Below are 23,114 nucleotides of genomic sequence, written 5' to 3' on the forward strand. Positions count from 1 at the left end.
AAGTTCTTCCTTGAGAGGGTGATGAGGCTCTCACACAGGTTGCCCAGAGAAGCTGTGGCTGCCCCACCCCTCAAAGGCCAGGTTGGATAGGGCTTGGAGCAACCTGCTCTAGTGGAAGGTGTCCCTGCCCACGGCAGTGAAGTAGAACTAGGTGATCTTTAAGGTACCTTCCAACCCAAACCATTTTGCAATTCTGTGATATAATTTTCATATCATTTTGCTCTCAGAAAATTCTCAACACATCTGTACACCTAGGAGCCTAGAGCTCCGTCTGGCTGCCAAGGATGTTTTGCACGAGTTCATATATGGAATACAGCATGTGTCAGCATGGGCTCAGGAGCCCTGAGGAACAGAGGCTGCAAAATTACTGGGTGTGTTATACCCTCTCCTCCCAGCAAAAGCTTCTCCTGGGATCCCGAGGCACTGAACACCTCAAATTGGTACCCATGCTGTGTTCTGGCCTCTCAAGTCTTTTTATGCCTGTTGCTAGGGTCGGGATGGACAAAGGGAGACAAGGCCTGGCTCCAGAATTGCCAAGGCTAAAACCGACTCATTAATTTACAGTCCTTTTCTCCACTCTTCTAAAATACATTACAGCTCTGTGCATTCACCCTCCTGTTTTTATACCATAACATGAACATCAAGTAACACACACATCAATCTGTCTGCCAGAAAGAAAATTTGTCCTAATAGATTGCCTTTTTTTTCTTTTTAACCTTCTCCCCACATAACCTGGTGACTACATTAGGTTATAATAATTAATCCAGTAACAATTTAGCAAATACAAGGAGCCCCTAATTGATCAACAGAAGGTCCATGTGCTGAAGAAGTAGGTTATAAGTAATCATAAGAGAGCAGCCCCCAGATGCTATGCATCCACATCCATCTGTGCCCCCACTTGCTAGGCTACCTTGCCTGCTGCAGATGGCCCCAGCAACAATTAGAGGAGGTGAGCGCCTGGCAACAGCACTCTACAATGTGGTGTTAATGACGAGATTATCATTGGGGAATTCCCACAAGTACTTACATAAATCTCATCACCAGCCTCTTGGTTTTGCAGGAGAAAACATGGGTTTCAGGTTTTCAATACTGTTTTCAAGAGAGCAAACGCTGTGTTTTATCTGCCAAGTTTTATCCTCTGTGTCTATCATCTGCCATGATGCTTTCTGTAGCCCTCTCTCTTTCCTCTGCTAGGAGGTGAAATGCGCAGCATGTCTCTCAGCCTGTCCCATCAGTGGGTGTCATAGAAGGTGCAGACAGAGCAAATAAGCCAAGAAAACATATTTATACCCCTCCTATTTGCTTGGTTTAAAGACAATAAAAGCCTCTCCTACACTGCCACCCTGCACCAAACCTTCACAAAAAACATGCTTAAAAGCACCCTCCAGCAACCCAATGAGAGGGCTCATTCCCCCCTCATTTCAGCTTTGTGCTTTTGCCTGGAATAGAAACACAACTGCACAATGGCTGAATTTTATAAACAAACAGGAAGGTTCCCATTCCAGCACAGACTTCTCATGCACACTGATGGACTACAGTTGTCTCCAACCTTCAGCCCAACAAATATTAGCAACATTTTAACTAGCAAAGACAAAACCCGAGAGGTGATTGTGGTAAATGGACTGAAATCATGCCCCTGAGCTCCAGAGAACTAGTCCTGCTGTCGGATCCTACAACTAGTCCTGTGGCTCTACAGTTGGACTTAATTTGTTATTTATATTATTTTCTTCATATGTTTATATCTCCCCAACAGAAGGAAGAGCAAGCACTCTATGGACTAAGTGTATATTCTAGAAGAGCACTGAACCACCCAATAAATGCATGCCCTGACAAATTGCAAGTGACCTTTGTAACTTGCTTACAAGCAACTCAAGTCACCTCCTGAACAGATTCTGCCATCACTGGAGACTTATTTTAATCCACAAGTCCAATGCTTCTGAAAGCTTATTAGATTGAGTCATAGAATCATGGACCAGTTTGGGTTGGAAGGGACCTTAAAGACCATCTAGTTCCAACCTCCCCGCCACAGGCAGGGACACCTTCCACTAGACCAGGTTGCTCAAAGCCCCATCCAACCTGGCCTTGAACACTTCCAGCGGTTGGGCAGCCACCGCTTCTCTGGGCAACCTGTTCCAATGCCTTACCACCCTCACAGTGAAAATTTATTTCCTAATACCTAATCTAAATCTACCCTCTATCAGCTTAAAGCCATCTTGCCTCCCTGAAAGGAGACAAGACTTCAAAATCTTGAAGTCTCTTCTTTCAAGATTTTCTTCTGCTTCTCCTTTACAGAGGGCTTTGAAGCGCAACACATCTGTGTGAAGAATGATTTCTGATGCTTGGACTGATGTTAAGCTACAGGGATTACAGCCAGAGAAAGCCTACAGTCGTACACTGGAAGCCAGGTGACAGTGTTGCAACACAGTGGGCCTGGGCATAGCATCAAAGGACGGAAGCATCAATGCACACCTACAACTTTGCTGGAGAGTTTGAAACATTAAAGCCTCTTACCTTCACAAACGTTAGTCTGTGTACTGTAGCTATACTAGCAATGCCCATTGAAAGATCTCCTTTCTGTTTCCACCATTCTACCTACAAGTTCAACTTTGATCACAAGAGTTTAAACTTTTCCTATAGCCAACCAAAAGAAATCTTCAATTTCATCCTCAAAGGCATACTGAAGCACTGAGCTTGCCAGTAGCAGATTGGACAGGACAGTACTAGAATGACATGCTCAGTACTGTTCTAACTTGGAATTTCTGTTGTAATGGCAAGGATTTCGCATAATAAAGCCTGTGCATCAATGCTGTCCTTCATTATGGAAAGCTCCAAGAAAAAGGCATTTTTAATAAAGTGTGTACAGGGATTTGTGAGCTCCAGTTAAGACTTAAAATGGAACTGATGGTAGCATTTATCTACTGCTACTGTCTCAAGCAGTTGTTTTAACTGCACCCTGTGCCATAATTTAGGAAGGTTCTTCCTTTTTTTTTTTCCACATTTGTGTTCTAACAATTCTGATTATAAAAGCAACAGGAAGCTGAAAAGACAAAGTTGGGAGCTCCACACTGTCACCGAATGCCTGATACTTTCCCTTGTTGTAGGTCTCCTTGGTGTAATAATTCACATTAGCAATTACACTTTCATTACGGCAGCAGGTTTTAATTATACCTTATAACATTACAAAAGAAATAGGCTATTAACTTCTACTCATAAAATTGCTGGCTTTTTTTTTTTTATGTTATTTTAGAAATGGCCATCTCTCCATTGTTTACAAAAAAGCACCTGAACATCTTCAGGAAGAGAAGTCCTAACGTCTTTGAAGCTTATTATTTTCTCATTATACCATTTTCGCATGTAGTTGACCTTTAAACTGTTTTTCTATCACGATTTTCCTCCCCCTTTTCCATTTTTCCTCTCATGTCAAAAGAACCCTGGATCTGCAGAGAATTACAAACGGAAGATAAGTCATGATGCTGCTGAGGAAAAAGTGGGAGCATGGATGGGGCAAAGCCTGTGGAACCTGGGAATCATCTTCCCCCACACTCAGTGCTCTGAGGCAGGGCTCAGCTTTAGGCACCACACTGCAAACACCTCATGTGTGGGAAGATGCCAAAGGAGAGCAAGAGCTGTTAGAGATACAAAACAATCATGCAAGACCAGAGGAACATGGTTGTCTAGCCTAAAGACAAGAAGACTTACAGCCTTCAAATCACTGCAAGACTGTTGCAGGTGGCAGAGGCGTATTGGGCTGTCCAGGGTCTGCTGAAGAGTGATAGGACATAATTTTTTTGCAGCAGGAAAGACTCAGTCTAAACAATATAGAAAAAAACAAACACAAAACTTTTTAAAAGGAGGGTAATAAGTTGCTGGAATTAGTTGCCTGAGGAGACAGCTGGCATTACTCATCCTGAGTTCTGGCAGAAATACAGACATGAGACCCAGCAACAGAATAGAGCAGCCAAGCCCCCTCTCTCCAACCTTACCAGGTCCACTTACACCTCAAGTAAACCCTCCTGGCCACCTCTCACTACCTGTGAGACCAAAAGGCGTTCCTCAGGGGTCAGCACTGGGAACAGTGCTGTTCAACACCTTTGTCAGTGACATGGATGGTGGGACTGAGTGCACCGTCAGCAAGTTTGCCAATGACACCAAGCTGTGTGGTGGGGTCAACACGCTGGAGGGAAGGGATGCCATCCACAGGGACCTTGACATGCCTGAGAGGTAGGTAAGTGAAAACCTCATGAAGTTCAACAAGGCCAAGTACAAGATCATGCACTTGGGTCAGGGCAATCCCAAGCACGAATACAGGCTGGGCAGAGAATGGATTGAGAGCAGCCCTAAGAAGGCCTTGACAAGAAGCTCAACATGACCTGGCAGTGTGTGCTTACAGCCTAGAAAGCCAACTGTGTCCTGGGCTGCATCACCAGCAGCATGGCCAGCCAGGTTGAGGGAGGGGATTCTCCCCCTCTACTCTGCTCTCATGAGACCACACCTGCAGTGCTGCTTCCAGCTCTGGGGCCCCCAACATAAGAAAGATATGGACCTGTTGGAGCAAGTCCAGAGGAAGCCATGAAAATGCTCCAAGGGCTGGAGCACCTCTCCTGTGGAGACAGGCTGAGAGAGCTGGGCTTGTTCAGCCTGGAGAAGAGAAGGCTCCAGGGAGACCTTAGAGTGGCTTCCAGTGCCTGAAGGGGCCAATGAGAAAGCTGGAGAGGGGCTTTTTACAAGGGCAGGTAGCGACAGGAAAAGGGGAAAGGCTTTCAACTGACAGAGGGGAGATTTAGATTAGATATCAGGAGGAAGCTCTTCGCTGTGAGGGTGGTGAAGCACTGGCACAGGTTGCCCAGAGAAGCTGTGGCTGCCCCATCCCTGCAGTGTTCAAGGCCAGGTTGGACGGGGCTTTGAGCAACCTGGTCTAGTGGAAGGTGTCCCTGCCTGTGGCAGGGGCGTTGGAACGAATTGATCTTTAAGGTCCCTTCCAACCAAAACCATTCTGTGATTCTGACCTTTTTTTTTGTTTGACTTTTTTTGGGTTGTTTTGGTGGTTTTTTTGAGGGATTATAGTAGTGAGTCAAACTAATCACTTTCTCTCAAAATTCAAAAAGCCAGAAAGTTACCTTCCATCTGTGGTCTAGTTGTCTGCCCAGAAAAACACAAACAAAAACAGTAGTCCTTCACACTACAGCCATAGACATATGAACAGCAGAGTTTTAAGTGAATTTATAGACAATGTTCATTTCACAGTATACCCAATGTTTACAGTTTTATATGATTAGTTGTCTACACTACTAACTGAAAGAATGTACATTCATCAGACTTACTGAATGAGTAATTTTATTACATCCTAATGATGCTTTTACTATTTTTGGTTTTTACTCCTTGTACCATTGAGCTGCACTAACAAACAATAAACCAAGGCTAGCTTAATTTAAAAGTTAAAATTGAGATGCACAATCTACTTGTGAGGAAGCAGTTCTCTGAGACTTACTCCGTCATCATGTTATAAAATTTAATGCAAGATAAACAGCACCTACTGCTGTAGCATCAGCTCTGGCTTCCCTTATTTCTTTTCTTTTTTAAAGTACACCCTCAGAATGTCAGAGCAACTTCCATATCTATGGAAAGTCACAAACATTCCCAAAGGAAAATTATTTCAAGCATAACCATTTAATTAAAGATGACATAACCAGCAGTTAAAAGGCAGTTTAAGAAATCCCCATTGTAGAGACAGCATTATGCTTTCCTTTAGTACTAGCATCTTCTATGTCAACAAAGCAGCAAGGAACATAAGAAAAACATTATTTTCTCTAAGAAAATAGTTATCTACAGGTAGACTAGATGAAGAATCTTACAACTCAAATGAAAACAAAGCACACTCACAAAAAATCCAAATACCCCACCAAACAAAACCCATCCCTCTGCTTTCTTTTCGGGATGTGTACAAATGCCTCCAGCATCCTTCTCCTCTTCATTAGTAGGGTGCATAAGGAAAATGAACCACCGCAGTTCAGTATCCATAATGGAACCACCTAATTACTCATTCTTAAAACAAAAGAACAAATGGATTCTGAAGCATAGCAAATATATTATATAAATATAAATGCTTTTTACACAGCATTTATTTCAATTTCATTGTCTTGTAATTTCATATTATAAGGATTAAAGTATCTAACACTCAGGACTACACAGACACCTAAATAATGAATACCATCAGATACTGTGTCCTTGAGGAAATTAAATTAAACGCTTGAATGAAACATTTATCAGTGATACAGATCTTCAATCTTCAAAACAGAAACAGGCCTTTGAGTAGTTAAAACAAGCAAAAAGGCCAACAAAAGCCTCTTCTTATGCTATTTTTGCTCAATGCAGCTACTTGCACATTTCTCCTTCAAGGAGACAACCCCAACCTCTTACCCTAGAGCACCCTAAGGCTAACGTTGGTCCAAAGAGAGCGACACATTCTACCGACCCATCACGCCAGCAACATGTACCTCCCAGTGCCAAGGAGCCACCTGCCTCCCCCATGATGTGTAATGGTGATGACAAAACAAGCCACAGAGTCTGCAAAAACACATGACAGCTCTTTTCTTCAAGCAGATCACAAAAAGCAATTCTAAACTTCTGCAGACTCGTACCAACTGCTAAATCTGCCCGTAGCAGAGCCACGGCACATTTGACTCAGAATTATGACTTCCATTGAGTAGCAAAATGAGGCAAATTGACATTTTATGAAGTTTAAAATAGGATAATTTAATGCAGTTAAAATTTAAGACTATCAAAATTGGAACCAACCACTGAACCCACTATCACAGAGTCCCAATACACCCTATTTAAACTTATGATTTCCACTGGAGTAGCAAATGAGGGAGATTGCTGCTATATAAAGTCTAAACGAAGAGAACTTAACATAGTTAAATTATTCCTAAACCATGAAAGACTGACAAGTTTTTATTACAAAGGGCTCTTATCACATAATGGAGAATGCCTTTTATGATTAACATTTTATTTGGTTTGCCACTATCAACATTATACAAAGAACATTGTTCTTGTAATTCGATGCATTCTGGAGAGCAGAATTATCTCAGTGCAAGAGTATGATACTTACAGCTGAATTCACTAGAACAGTTATGCATGATGTTGTATTATGGAAGCATACATGGGTTTGGTTTGTGTTTTGGTTCGGGTTTTGAGGGGTGGTTGGTGGGGTGTTTTGACGTTTTAATTCAGGTGTTGCTCATCACAGTCCCTGTGCACTTTTATGGACCTCAATGGAGCTAAGACCTATGCCCAAGTGCAGAATGTGATCCCCTGCCTGGCTCTGCAATGCAAACATGGCCAAAACAGTTTCATCATTTTTGCCGAGAGCACGCCACCTCCGTGGAGTTCCCACAGTGCTACATATATATAAAAAAAAAAGAAAAATGAAGGCTTTAAAGACTTCATGATTGGAAAGTGTCATTTATTAAATAACTTTCTAGTCTAAAATAAACACCAAATTGGCAAATCTAAGCAGCAGCATGCCATGGACTTCTAAAGTTAAGTGCACTGAAAAACTGCAATTTTACAGAGACAAGCGATCACTACTGCAGTCTTTAAATCACCATGCTAAGAAGAGCCATCCGCTGTAAATAAACTGGGTTAATTTATTTAATGACTATCTTTAAGCGTTCCTTGCTCCTCATGAGTACTCTCAGTATCTGGTACTCAAATTCGTTCATCTACTAGACAGCTCACATGTACACAGAACCCAGAGTAAAACCTGACCTACTTCTAAACAACTTTAAAAGACGCTGCTTCTCTCAGAGTACCTGACTTCTCAGGAATATCTGGGGGCAGTAACCAACAGCTCAGAGGTCCCATGCAAGCTCAGTTCTCCTTCCTCCCTCCAGCCACTTACTGATGAATTACCACAGAAGCCAGCCATTCTTCCTGGAGTCCTCACACGATGGCTGAAGGCAAACCGAATGTAATAATGCTAGCTCTAATTAGCCTTGCAGTGCAACGGGGCTCCAGCACTTCTCAGTGTTAGCTGACACGCTACTGGTCAGGTATTCTACTTATTTTATGCAAGGCATAACTTGGTACGCTAATTACTTGAAACAACTGAAGAAACATAAAATAAACCAGTAAAGAACATGAGCAAAGCAATCTATAGATATATTCCCCCATTACAAGCTCATGCAAAATAATGTGGTGTTCTGCACGAAAGAGGGTCTCTGTATCGCAGCTAATTCCACTTTGTCATAAGTGGAATTCAGGATTTTAAAGGACTGACCCATGAAGAACTCACTGCACGTTCATGGCATTATGCTCCTAAATGGCGCACCTAACATCTTTCTTAGTAAGTATTCTGTGCAACAGGCCTACATTTCCTGTTTCCTATAGGAAAGTCTAAACATGCTAGAATCACCATACAGAAATGACTGATTTTGCCTAAAACTGGGAAAGAGAAAAATAAAATCAAGTTTTTTTATTACTTTCGGTGTATTAAAAAAGAATACAGTGAAATATTAATCTGATGCAGCTTTTGTAATACTAAAGTTTTTATGCAAATTGTACACATGGTCATGTCTAAATGCTTTAAATGCCCAGTTAAAATAATTTAAAAACACATTCTATAAGACAATTCACTTATAAAAAGAAGTGGAATTCCAGCAAAAATGCATTAGAGGTTAGAGTTCTAATCTACTTTGTTTTGCAACAGGAAAAAAACTACCAAAACAACCCCAACACATTACACTCCTGTTCAAATGTATTCACTAAAATGGAAATACCCTAAACTCTATTTAAGCTCAAAACTCAAAACACTGACCTTGTAATAGTTCTTTAAAAGACTCACAGGCGACTCAATACAGTTTTATACATACTTTACTGAAAAAAAAACCAACATAGTTTTTAAACTGAGCGTCCAAACAGAAGTGCTCTGCACAAAGGTGTCTTACATTGTGCTTGGCAAGTATTTGTAAACCAAAAATTTAATTAATGATAAAAAGAACTCGACGTAGGTTTTCAAACATTTAGTCACTGCCCAACATCAAAGCAAGTTAAAAATTCAGTTTCAGTATAAGGAAACAGAAGCTAAGCATAAATGTATCTTTACATTTCTGAAAGCACAATGCACATTTACAAAATAAGACACACACCCTTTAACCACACACTAGTCCTTCCCACTTTAAAATATTCTATAACACACTGTAGCAAGTGTATTCCTTCAGCATGGTATATCAAAACGTGGTGCTGACCACTGCAGTTTTACAACATAATTTGACAAGCTGTTTAAATTTAATATTTTCCAGAAATTTTTTGTGCGCGGGTTGCTTTTTTTTGGTGGGTTTGGTTTTGGTTTTTTTTTTTTTTTAATAGTGCTGCAGTCTAATCCAAGTGTAACAAGTTGGCATTCTGCATATAAAAAATATTCACCAGATGATTACATTTAAAATTATTTAACATTTAAGAGCAAGCTCTGCAAACCACAGAAAAGGAAGTAACTAGAACACCAAGCTAAATTTTTCCAGGAATGATTCCACCAGTTCCAGGCAGCACATGTTTCTATAAATTCCTTCATGGAAGAGCAGTGTAAAACACTGCAGCATACACCCTCTTAGGTACAAAAAAGCACACTAATTCCATTAGCACAGTGCTAGCTTTATGTGTAAAGAAATTGAAAACACGAGCATTGATCGACAAAATTGAAAAGAGGGAAAAGTTGTGAACTCGAGATCCACATCCCTGGAGAAGAGAAGGCTTCCAAGAGACTTTAGAGCATCTTCCAGTGCCTAAAGGAGCTACAAGAAAGCTAGAGAGGGGCTTTTTACAGTGGCAGGTACTGTAAAAAGTACAGTAAAATAGGACAACGGGGAACAGCTTTAAACTGACAGAGGGGAGATTTAGATTAGAGAGAAGGAAGAAGTTCTTCCCTGTGAGGGTGGTGAGGCACTGGCACAGGTTGCCCAGAGGAGCTGTGCTGCCCCATCCCTGGCAGTGTTCAAGGCCAGGTTGGACAGGGCTCTGAGCAACCTGGTCTAGTCGAAGATGTTCCTGCCCAGTTCCCAATGCAGGGGGGTTGGAACTAGGTGATGCTTAAGGTCCTTCCCAAAACAAACCATTCTAGGATTCTATTATACTTATTCCAACAAGCCTATGAGCAAAGCTTACTTACAATTGAATTATATTCCCCAATTTGTACATTTGTTCTAGACTTACCTACCAAATTCATACTGTAATTGCTCTTAAAGGGTTCCTTTGCTGGTTAATTTTTTTGTAAACCTTACAATGCACTCTACCATCTCTTCATGAAAGTCAAGTTTGCAGCCATGTTGTATCTCTGTGTGGTAAGGATTAGTAGAAGTAGTAACACAGAAACAAGGAACAGAAGACGAGTTGCATACATTGATGCATGCACAAGAAGAGAGCGTACAACCCTTCTCTTTGGAAAATTATTTTTCAAGGGTCTGAAGCATGCATCCAGTTTTCTCTTATTCAGCCAAAATGCTTCCATTTCCAAAGCACTACAGATTCTTTTTGCACGTAGATCAGCTATGGAGTGAGTAATTAATGGTGACTTGAGGGAGGAAAGGACTATTTCTGGCACAGCTAATACCAGGCATCCTCACAACAGGATTCAATCCTGCTGCCAAGATTACAAGAGGTCCAACGCAGACATGAACTTACAGCACCTCAGGAACAGAGGGAGAGGTGGAACTGAGCTGGTCAGGTCAGAACAGAGCCTGCTGCAACAAACAAAATTTAACTTCATGTTATAAATAAATAAATAAATAAATAAATAAATAAAAGGGGTGAGAAAGAAAGAAAGAAAATGTTGGGCAGATACACTTGGCATTATAAGGGCAGGAAATTGAGCAATTTCAGAGTTAAACACTTCCAATTTATTTCCAACTTTAATCAAGCCCTAACACTAAAGTCATAAAACACAATGCAAAAAGATTAATTTCCACATTAAAAAAATATAGGATTATATCATGCTTCAATTAAACCCAGCCAGTATTGATAGTAAAAAAAGCTTCAGATAAGTCAAGGAAGACAATTAGGAAAGAGAGCAGTACAGAAGATCTAACTAATGACAGCAGCTCATTGGAACATGCGTAAAATGGACCCACATTCATCCTGTACTCACTGATCCCCTCCGTGCTGGGTGTTAAAAACAGAAAGAATATAAATCTTTGCAGTTTCAGGATAATACAAAAGCAGAGTGTAACAATGTGTTACAGCACCCTACTTTTTTTTTTTTTTTTAAAAAAGGAACAAAGTCCACAAATGGAATGGAAAACATGGAGAAATACTTTAAGGTATGAACTGGGCTTTTTTGAGTATTAGTATACAGTTCCACATGCATGGATATGAATCAATGAAGCAAAGTACTTTTCTGAACATATCCGGATATTTTTTAACAGTTTGAATAAACTAATTAACTGATCTTTTATGAATTTTATTTTGCTGGTTAGCCTCAGAAAAGCTTTTAGTTATTTAGAATAAAAGTCAATATGAAAGTGTCAAAAGTCATAATTCTGCGATGCAGGAGTTCTGTCTAATGTACTATTATTCCAGCACCAGACAGCTTAGTCTCAAAATGCTTCCTAGATCCCTTTTCATTAAACAGAATGCCTTTTTTAGCCAAATACTAAAGGTAAATGACACCTTCCTGCAACTAGTAGTTGACACATCACAAAGGGCACAAAATACCAGATGGCATTAATAATCTCACATGGAACTGCTAGAGCAAGTCCAGAGGAATTCACGAAAATGCTCCAAGGGCTGGAGCACCTCTCCTACGGAGACAGGCTGAGAGAGCTGGGCTTGTTCAGCCTGGAGAAGAGAAGGTTCTGGGGACACCTTAGAGCAGCTTCCAGTGCCTAAAGGGGTCAACAAGAAAGCTAGAGAGGGGCTTTTTACCGGGGCAGATAGGGACAGGAAAAGGGGAAATGGCTTTCAACTGACAGAGGGGAGATTTAGATTAGATATCAGGAACAAGCGCTTCGTTGTGAGGGTGGTGAGGCACTGGCACAGGTTGCCCAGAGAAGCTGTGGCTGCCCCATCCCTGGCAGTGTTCAAGGCCAGGTTGGACAGGGCTTTGAGCAACCTGGTCTAGTGGAAGGTGTCCCCGCCTGTGGCAGGGGGGTTGGAACTAAGTGATTATTAAGGTCCCTTCCAACCCAAATCATTCTAAGATTCTGTGACTTTTCTACATGGCAACTTGATGGTAAGAACCTGGTTTGATTTTTGTTTGTTTGAATAGAGAGTAGAATCCCAAGGACAAGAAGGATGACATTGAGGAATGAATTTCACTCTTGATTCTTCATTCTTTATTATGCAAATGAATGCTCCTGTGAGCTTGTCAGAGTTGGCAATCAAGGCCCTGGAGAATGTCTGTAGCTAAACACTTTCATTACAGCACACATGAATACTGTGCATGACATCTACTAAAAAATTCTCAAAGGATGGCATTTAGACATAGAAACAATCATTGCTTTACAATAGATATTATGATTTCTAGTTACTACTCAAATTCCATATTGCACTAATACTGACAAGCACCATTTTAAAGCATTTCTTAGAGATAAAACCAACTGCTATTTATTTCAAAGTTTCCCAAAAATTCTCTATCATCGCGCTTCAGGAAAAAAAAAAAAAAGAAAAAGAAAAAAAAAAGGTAGTAAAAAACTGTGGCTTCAAGCTAGCAAAATAAAAAAGTGGCAGCATATGACAACTTAACTTGGTGTATCACATATTACTCTGTATGCTTTCTCAGTAATCCCGATTTCTCCAGTGATTTGCTGTATTTCTGAAAATCTATACAGAGCTCATTTGAGATGGAAAACTGCTGCACTTTAGTTTCAGACAGTAAGGAAGAGACTCAAATATACTGTGTAATTTGTAGAACAGTTTAAAGATTAATTAAAATTGGATTTAGAAGGGCTGATGGCAGCCTGAGCTTCACATTTTTCTTGCAAACAGACATGTAGACTGACACTATGTGTAGTGCTTTCCTGAAACCAAAGAAGCTTTATTCATAGTCTAGAATTGTGGTGTCAATAACCAGAAAGGAGTCATAATTTTTAGGCAATCTCCACTATAAAAGCTTCTGCTGATACAAGTACATGAGGTTTTCATGAATCCTTCTTAGTTTTCATAAAACTATCTTCTCCTGAAATAGTGACTGTAAATAAATTTTGCAAGCAAGGAGGTATTTTGCAAAAAGAGAAGAGCGCCGAAAAGAATTACCAGTAATCTTACGATTCATCTGTTGAACATAAAAAGCAAAACAGAAAACCTAAAAACCTTGAAAGCAGCTGGAAAGCATATTCTGCCATTGCCAAAGGAAGTTGGCAGATGTGAAGTTTCTTAACACAAATAGAAGACTGGCTTCTTTCTTCTGCCTTACAGTACAAACAATTTACATATCTTGCTATCAGAATAACTTATTGAGAAAAATATTAATTATAATGCAAAATCAAACCATGCCTCTACTGCACACACACACATATACACACTGCTTAGTCACAGGCATCCTCAACCACTCATCATTTTAAGCTGCCTGTCTCTCAAATAAAAATTGTCAAGTGCAAAGTATCTATTTCTAGAAAGGATGGTACATTTTTCTGCCTATCTTGCATATTCAGCTAGCAGTAAGATCATTACCCTTAAAGTATCTTAAACTTTTCACAGGTTCCTGTGATCTTAGATTATACCACCATCATTAAAGCCACTAATATTTATCCACCTATCAGGGAAAGCAAATTGTCACTGTTTGCACAAAAACTACTTTTACATTATACTATTAGACGTAAAAACTTAAGCTGTTACTCAAAAAGTACATACATTTATTAAATATATGAAACCCCAACCAGCAAGACATCTCTATGCCTACATTCCATTCATGAGCTCCACTTTGACAAACATGCCTGGCACCAGGATGAAGCAATGAAACAAAAGCATGCAAAGCTTAACTGAAAACAGAAGAACAGTGAGAAGAATTTAAAGGACTGACAAACAGTACAACCTGATAAGCTATATCTGCTAAGGAAGTTCAGATGAGCTAGGACAGTCCTCTCATACCCAGAGCACTTGCCTCCTGGAAAACTCCAAAAATGCTTTATGAGGACAGCCGGAAAGTACTTGGATACCAGGGATAATATTGTCAACGTGTCACAATTTTCACACTTCAAAACAGTGTGGAGTATTCAAGAGAAAAATCAAAAGTAAACAAGCCAGAAAACCCAACAGTTTGATAACCTTCTTAAAATCCGAAGTGTTAGGTAAAATTAAAAATAAATTAACAATATTATATTACATTTAGGATGCAGGACAGACCCATGCAAGCTTTACACACCAATAATTTACTTCCCAAACATCAATCAAAATGCTAAAAAGAATCATTAGAAAACTCTTAATGTATTGGAGGTGGGGGGTGGGGGTGGGGGGTGGAGAAAAAAGGCAAGAAAGATTAATCACATTTCAACAACCAATCCAGGGACTGACATCTGCAAGTTTCTAGACATCTTCCAAATACAGTCCTACCACACATGACACTAGAGTTATCCAACTTCTGGCAGCAAGAGAGAACATAATCTCAATTTTGTCACTACCGTGCCATTTTTCTGTCAGCTACTACAGATGGAAAGTACTTCTGACGTGTTCCAATATTTCTGTGTTTACCGTCAACAAGCTAAAGTGCAGTTTTCAATATCCACTAAACAATTCCCCTAGATATTTGTTCAGGAAAACTGAAATCACAACTCAGTTCAGAAGACTGGACATAGTTAAGGTACTACAGCAGGACAGTGTGATAAACAAAATTGCTGAAATACATTATCATAATGCAAACCTGAATTTTTGGTTGCATTTACTTATTAGAACAAGCACAGGATGCTTCACACCTATGAACAAGTAAAAAAGATTTCCTGAATAATACTGAATATTTTCACATTGGTTTCTAACACACCACCTGTTTAGATACATAAACACTGAAAGAAGGTATTAGGAATGTCAGCAAGCATAACAAAGGTAATATTGTTCATTCCTACCAACCTGTGATTGACAGATTTTCCTATTATTTGGAAAGGTACCATAGATTTTGTTTCATTTTGACCACAGAATACTAACAATATTTCAAAACCCCGCATACATAAGCAATTATATTTTTTTCCCTTGCCAAATTTTTAATAAAGTTAATACACTAAATTCTTAAGCAACATAAAAGAAAAAGAAAAAATCATAAACCTCTCTGGTCATACGGAACGTCTTGCTGGGTGTAAGAGAAGGAAGGACGAGGAAAGGGCAGACCTTCACTAGACTTTTGGCTTGAGCAACTTCTGTACTTAAGCATGTGTACACTGCAAGCATATATGTGATAGTGTAGTGTACAATACATATACAGTATAGATACACTGTACAAGCTCACTCATCATACAGATTTTTTCATTAAATATTTAATGCTTTCAACAATAAAGCTTGAGATAAACCAAATTTGTAGAAAAATACACAACCATGGAAAGCAACACAAAAATGTGAAAAATCACACTTTGTGCAGTCAGACTTCCATAGGAACTCAGAGACTTGGGAGAGCATCATTCCCTTCCTGCTCTACATTTATGACACAGTACTGTGCATAATAATCAACATTTTCTGTTGTTCTGTGTCAGGATGATCATGTACAACAATTTAATCAAACAAACAACCCCATGTTTTGGTTTGGGGGTGATGGGGATGAAGTTTGTTTTCTGGGTTTTGTGGTTTTGTTTTTTAAACTAGATCCCTTGAGGATGAGTCCATGCATTTCTCAGTGCCATAACCAGGAAACAGCTCCGGCTTCTGGCACTGAGAAACACAAGTTCCTGTTTCTTCTAAAACTGCTGGCCTTTCCTAAAAGCAGTACACTTGGGAATCACCTCTCTCCCAGAGCCAGGGAACCTGCAGAGCCAGGGAACAGTCAAACTTCTGGAAGGGAAACTGTGGGAAAAATGAGGAATTCTGGATCACATGGCTGGTTATTTTTTTTTCCAGGAGTTAAAAAATTATGGAGATACTTCTTGGGTTTGGGAGGTTTTTTCCCCTTCTTCAAAGGAGGGAAAAGATTATTTAGTGTCTGCCAGCATTTTCACTTGCCTCATGCTGTACCCACAGCCACAGAGACAGACTATATACATACCATTAGGCACAGAAAGAGCAGTGCCACAGAAACACCTTTTCCAGGAAAGACAAATCATGGTTTCAAAGATACTTATTTACTGAGACCCATTCCACAACCAACGAGTCCTTCATTCTGCCAAAACAGGTCGGCAGTCATTCTTCTAAATGTCTACTATTTTAAATGTCTAATGATAAAAGTTAAGAGGAAGTTATGGAACAATATAACTACAGTAAGAAATATCTGTCAATTCATCCTCAGATGGGAGTCCAGACTGCTAGAAAACATGACACTTGCTGACTGGAGCTTGTACATTCGAACCAGTGAGCACATCACTCATCCAGCCTCCACTTATTTTATTTTTTTTTTAAGTTTGCAATCAGAAAAAACACATGCCTGCTAGGCTAGTTTTCCCCTCAAGCTTCAGCAATGCTTTTTTTCTTGAACTGCATGATGAAGATCTATAAATAAACTTAATGTGTTGTCACAATATCCAAATCAGCACTGTAAATTTTATTTGTCAACAAATTGGTGGAAAGATTTCAGTGCAATACTCATCCATCCATCTATTAAATCTTTATGGTATGCTATTAAAAATATTTGCTACCATTGTTATTGCAGACAGGCCAACGCATACAGTAATCTGACAGATAAACACATTACTATGGAAACCACCAAAATGAATGCCTTATTTTCTAAACTTGGCCATAACCCCAAACTTTTATTACAGCATTCAAATGTTTCATTCACTTGCTTTATATGATCATAACACAGACCTTTTTAAAAAAATTACAGGATTTGAATAAGTGAACTTTTATACTGAATTTTCTTCAAAATAGCATTTTAACAATTTTACTGATTTCATGACACGTCCTTTTTGTAGCACTTGAGAATGTAGTTAATACAGAAACAAAAATAGACATCAAAATAATATTTAAGATTTGTCACCACTTCATTGAAATCTAAAACATACGTTGACATTATGAAGCTGCATTAAAAGCATTAGTCACATTGCAAAGACAAGCACTTAAAATTACAGTTTCACCTCATTACTAATACACACTCATTTTAATTAATCACTCTTTCTTTACAATTACTGTTTCAATAATGGCACACGCTCCCCATTTTATTATTTGAAGAGCAATATTTTACTTCCCTCAAGCTCCCTACGTATTTTACTCTTAATCTGGACAGAAAACTGCCAACAACAACTGTCTTCAAAGACAGCTTTCCAAACAGAACACATGGAAAGGAACTAAAATATTTGAATTTGAAATTAAATATTAGAGGTTTTTCTGCAGTAAAGTCCTTTTCCATTTCAAATTCCTTAACCACGAATGAAGGAAAAATACTAGAATAAATGCACAAAACCCAATCTGATTCCAGGACGTGTTCTTCATGACAAGATGTCTAGAAATTAATTAAGATCCTCCCTCTCAACTGCTGCAGCAGGCACAATAAACTAAACCCCCTCCCAGCATGACAGAAACTCGGGGAATGATACAATTCTCTAAGAGTGTTTGAGATTATGGATAGAAGGCTATGCATACAGCCAAACAGATCAAAAGAGAGAAGGTTTCTACATTTTTGTCATGTTCCTCCTCCTATTGACAGCAGCCTAACAAGAGGAGCTGCACCTCCAAGCACAGCCAAATTGCTGACACACACTACTTGGTCCCTCAGCAGGGTCCCTAACCCTGGCTGCAGCCAGGCTGGGGAACTTCTCATCCCCCACCACTCAACCCAAAGGGATGATAGGCTTTATCTGTTTCACAGTAAGCAGCTGCAGTAAGAAGGTGGCTCCAGTAACCATGAAACAGAGGTCTTGTGGGAATTCAGAATTACCCTGATTAGTGGAAAACTAAAATAAAGCTTAACTGATAAAATGCCAGGCTGCCAGTTGCCTTGGCTGAGAAATTGTCTGTAGCTTTTTTAACAAAGCATCAAGACCCAGCAGGTGCAGTTTACCAGACAGTAACCCACCATTCACGCAACAGTGAACATGGAGGAGAAGTAGGGTCTTCTGGGACAGGCAGCTCTGCTGAGAGATTCTCACCAGTCACCTGCAAATGCCCACTTTTTTTCCCCATTTTTTCCCCAAAAAGTCCTGGCCTTGCAATGTTTAGGCTATCTTATCAGACATGTGACATCCTTGGCAACTGGCTTTATTATGATGTATGTAAGCAAATATCTACAGCTGCAGTGATACACACCATTTGTGTGTTTGTTTCAAGACATAAACCCCTTCTCTCAGCTTTTTAGGATTATACACTGAATATTTGTTCAAAAGCACTTCATTCATGTGTTCAGAGAACAAGACTGCCAGAGTTAGTAAGAACGTATTTACAATCATGAAATTGCTGAAAGACAACAGAAGCAGCAGAGATAACACGCAAGCCATTTTTTAAATAAAAGAACCATGGCTTTTACATACCATACCTTCTTCATAAGATCACTTTCAATCTTGCAGCTTGGAATTTAACAGCATCCCAGCATGATTTAAACACTTCCTTCATTGCAAGCTCACTGTGCTGAGTAAATCAACTTCCAGTTTGTGCATTAAAAAAAAAAAAAAAACCCAAAAAAACTTTTGCTTTTAATAAAGACTGTTACTTCAAGCAGACCTGAAAGCATCCTGTCCTGCCAGCTGCAAGTATTGCACATTTCAGAAGAACCATTTGCTAGGAACATCACATTGAACACAAGTGGTTCATGACATAAGAAAGTTTGCCTTTGCAACCTCTTCCTTGGGCAGCTACCTTTCTGCTTGTCATTTCACCCACTCGCTCCCAGGTACTCTGAACAAGACTAGATACAGTCCCACACAGACAGGCCTCAAGACCCAGCTTTTCTGACAGAAACAGACCTGTTCTTGAGAAGTATTTGAATCTGTTGTCATCAATATCAGCACTGAACATGAATGAGTTGTACTATTCTTAGCTGGAAGCCAAACAAGAAGTACATACTGCACCTACACAGAGCAGAAGAGCCCAAGACAAGTCAGAACATCTGACAAACCAAGTACTATTTTCTCCCATGTGATGCTGAATCCACAACTGGCTCAGGCTGCAGTAAGGGTCCTTCAAGAGGCAATACTATACATCCTGAATACTCCCAAACTTCAGAACTAAATGATGGCTAAGCTGTGCCTCCTATCAGTTTATTCAGTGCCATGTTCCTGAAGTCCTCATGCACGTACCCCACAGGGTAAACATAATGGACGTCTGGCTGGTTTTGGACTTGCCAACTTGTTTTTTCCCTTCAAAACCCTGTCTAAGCAAATGGCTGACTGTGCACCTAGGATCTCAATGTTTTAAATCTGTAAGTCAGCTTTGGCTCCTACTTTTGCAGGAAGGGCCACACCGAGAGGAAGGAAAAGAGGACCCACCCCCCAGTCTGCCCTCTCGTACCAGGAGCACGTCTAAATGCTCCTGTCCCTTTTTCCACTTCACAATATGCATTTATTTCCATTTGGGGAGAAGCCAGATCCAGCTCCTACTTAATAGAATGCTCTTCATTAAACCTCTACCTTTCTTATGGGTATAGGCAGTCCTAAACTAAGCTTCCTGAAATTCAAGGAAAACATGAGTTTTCAGGGAAATAGCTACGCTTTTGAGCAGCTTGCTGTAAGATACAAGTAAGCCTCTGGGAACAGGAAGGGACTGAAATCCTGTTTATGTTACGGATTGCTCTTGAAAGAGCTTCCCCATTGTTTGATGCACATCCTGGGAACTGACTTCTCCCTCACCTCAAGATTTAGACAACGCTGCCCAAACACCACCATATTAGACACGCAAAGGTATGTTCAAACAGCTACACTTAAATGTCAGAGGAAAGCAGCAGTGACATAATTCAATCCTCTGGCTGTGGACCCTACACCAAGTGAAGCAGAACTGCCAAGCTGCTCATAGGATACTTTCACAGTCTCTGTGCTACTGATAACCAGAGGCCGTGAAAGGCTGCCACTCATTTTCCTCTAAAGTATTAAGTAAGTTTAAGAAATAAATGTTGTTTCTTTCCATAGTGGCATGAAAATAGATGCCAGTAATGATGACTTGACTGAAAGCCAACTCAGGGTTGATCAGGATAACACTTGCAAGTTGTTAAGCAATATTACTAACCCAGCTCAGCAACAGCTCATTTTTATAACACTCAGCTTTTATACTTGTCACTTGTACACTTACAGATGTACAGCAAGACATCAGAGTGGGATTTCTGACAGCAGTGTTCCAGTCCATGGCCTGTCCCTGCTTACAGTTCTTCTACTGTAAAGTTGCCTTTACAAACTATTTAGAATGCAATAACTGACTGAAAAAGACATGGAAAGTTTCACCTCTAAACACACCATTCTATATAAGCAGAATCTTTCCTTTCTAATTAATGATGAGTGTGATGGATTAAGTGACTTCAAACACTGGATTACCATGTCCAATTTAAGTTTCTATTAGCGTATTGATTCTTGTTGTGCCTTTTTAAATACCCTTGTGGAAATACTGTAATTATGTTGCTTTTTATGTTTACAGATAATCTGCATTCTCAATTAGAGGTATTCAGAGACTAATAAATACACTATTAATAAGACAAAGGTGATAGTACCATGCAGGTGCTTTACAGCAAAAAAGCAGCACTACACTGCACTTCCATCATAATAGCTCATGGCACTTACAGTAAGGAGGTTTTAGTAGTCTGCTGCACTAGAAGCTACAGAAGTTTAAAAAACATTTCTAATTACTTCACCAGAACAGACACAGTTTCAACAAAAATAAATTAAAGCATTTCGCTAAATCACCATAACAAAGAGAAAATTTACACGGGATTTTTTTTTTTTTTTTCCCCCCAAATATGCATACTGGCATGGCGATACCTATGACTACCTAATATAACAAGAAATATTTAGGACATTGGAAAACCCCAAAAATCAGACAAATTAACTTTGAATTTAGTGGACTGGAATGTAAGTTTCATTCAAGAACACATACGTTTATTTGGAACAGTGTGTATCATTTTTCCAGTCAGTGGATATATTAACACAAAACACAACAAACTACATTCTAAGTTACCAAACCTTCGATTATAGCTGCAAATGAGAAAAAGTAGGTTTCTCGCAACTATTTATGCAAGCTGGTTTTCAGTGAATTAACAGCTCTCAGCTATTAACCAATGTTTTCCAAAACCCAAAATCTTTTCAATGAGAATGTTCAGTGATTCTCATTTACTGGAACTGTTGTTATTTAAGTCCATATGTGGCCAAGCAGAGTAGATGTATCTGAGTAGGACATGTTTTTCAATTCTACAGTATTGGCTTTTTTCCTTTTTTTTTTTTTTTTTTTTTTTTTTTACTTCTCCCTCTTAAACAACTGATCAAAAACTTCATGATAAAGTAGACTGAACTCTGCTTTTGCTCATTTTGTTCCTCTGTGGCAGAAACCTTCGCAAATTTCAGTTATCTAACAAAAAAGACATAGACTCAATTTCCAATAAAACTGTACTAGTGTCCCCAAACATCACATACACTTCCCTGATTTTGTAAAAATTACAATTAAATATTCTTCCAATATTCATATAGAATATGCATAGTATAGTAACAGACTCAATATTTATTTTAACACACTTTAAAGTAGAAATAATGTTATATACGCAAGATAACTTGCTTCTCAAACCTAAGAGTGGGAAGCAGTGCTGCTTTCAGAATTTCTGTGCAAAAACCTTACCTCTTTACAACAGGCACAGCACACAGAATTCAGTAAGGTTAATACAAAAAAAGTCATTTCAAGTAGTCAAATGCAATGGAGTACTTCAAAATAAAAGTGAAGTATTGCATAGTATTGCACTGAGAAATAAAGGTGAGTTCATACTTGCAAGTTCCAGATATTTTCATTTAAGATCCCTTTTCTGCAGCTGACAGTATAGGTAAAATGGGTTGGTTTGTTCCTCCACCCCCCCAATATGCAAGATTGTTGTCAAATACTTGTTTAAAGATAGACTAAAATCAATTACACAGAGGATAAAAAAAAAAAAACCCAAACAAAAAAAACCCAAAAAAAACCCCAAACAACCATGACAACAAGCAATATCCTTTCCATTTGGAAAAATAAATTAATTTTTAATGTCATGTAGCTAGTAATATGATTGGAAGTAGAAGTGAAGCTTTCCAAATACATTTAAGAACTGCCACATGACAAACCCATCACTGAATGGCATTTTTACTTCGAATTATTGCAAAGTTATCAGCTCAAGTGAACTATAACCCTGAAGTGCTTTTAAAAGAATGACAATGTTTTATCCTGTGAACAAAACTAAGGATCAGTAGTTTAACATGCACCTGTATTTACAAAGAGAGAAACAGCATAAGACACAGTTTTTGTCTATTATCAACATCTTACAAAAGCAGCTGCACTAGTTCTAATTAATCCTGTTCCAATCCTGTTAGGGTTTCAAACTATCTTCCTTCTTCCATACACTGAACCTGAACTCTTTAAGACTAGGATATTAATTTAAAAGAAAAACAAATACCTGTATTTCATAAATTTCCACTCCCTCTTCTTCTCGTAAATTTCTCATAGATTTACAGTCTTAACTGCATTCAGCAGTCAACATTAGTTATAGCTTCTACAGGTTACTTTCAAGTTTATTGTCAAGTATTAAACTGCAAGTACTTGCATTTTTGGGATGCACAGAAGCACACAATCTATCCTGTGAATGGCAGCTCTGGAAATTAGCAATTACGAACTTGAAAACTTGTAGCTCTAGTCAAGGCTCAGCTTCTGTGAACTCCCCTTTAGAAAATTACACTGCTAAAAATATTTGGAGCAGGACAAGAATCTCTGCTCCACCTGCATTTCAGACTTGCTCCTGACATTTTCATATGGTAGAGGAGAATTTAAGTATCTTTTAAAATAACTGTTTCCACCCCAGTTAAGAGTTTAAAAGCAAGCTTAAAAGCAAACTTACAAGTAAGTATTGTCCA

The 23,114-nt window shown here is 39.1% G+C and overlaps 1 protein-coding gene across 3 annotated transcripts in view; it reads right to left on the reverse strand.

Moving 5' to 3' along the window:
- GALNT13 (polypeptide N-acetylgalactosaminyltransferase 13) overlaps nucleotides 1-23,114 on the reverse strand; it is a 153,031-nt gene that overhangs the window by 116,631 nt on the left and 13,286 nt on the right. The gene's annotated exons all lie outside the window — the stretch shown is intronic.

This window comes from Strigops habroptila, chromosome 5 (assembly GCF_004027225.2).
Source record: "Strigops habroptila isolate Jane chromosome 5, bStrHab1.2.pri, whole genome shotgun sequence".
In the NCBI taxonomy this organism is placed as follows: domain Eukaryota; kingdom Metazoa; phylum Chordata; class Aves; order Psittaciformes; family Psittacidae; genus Strigops; species Strigops habroptila.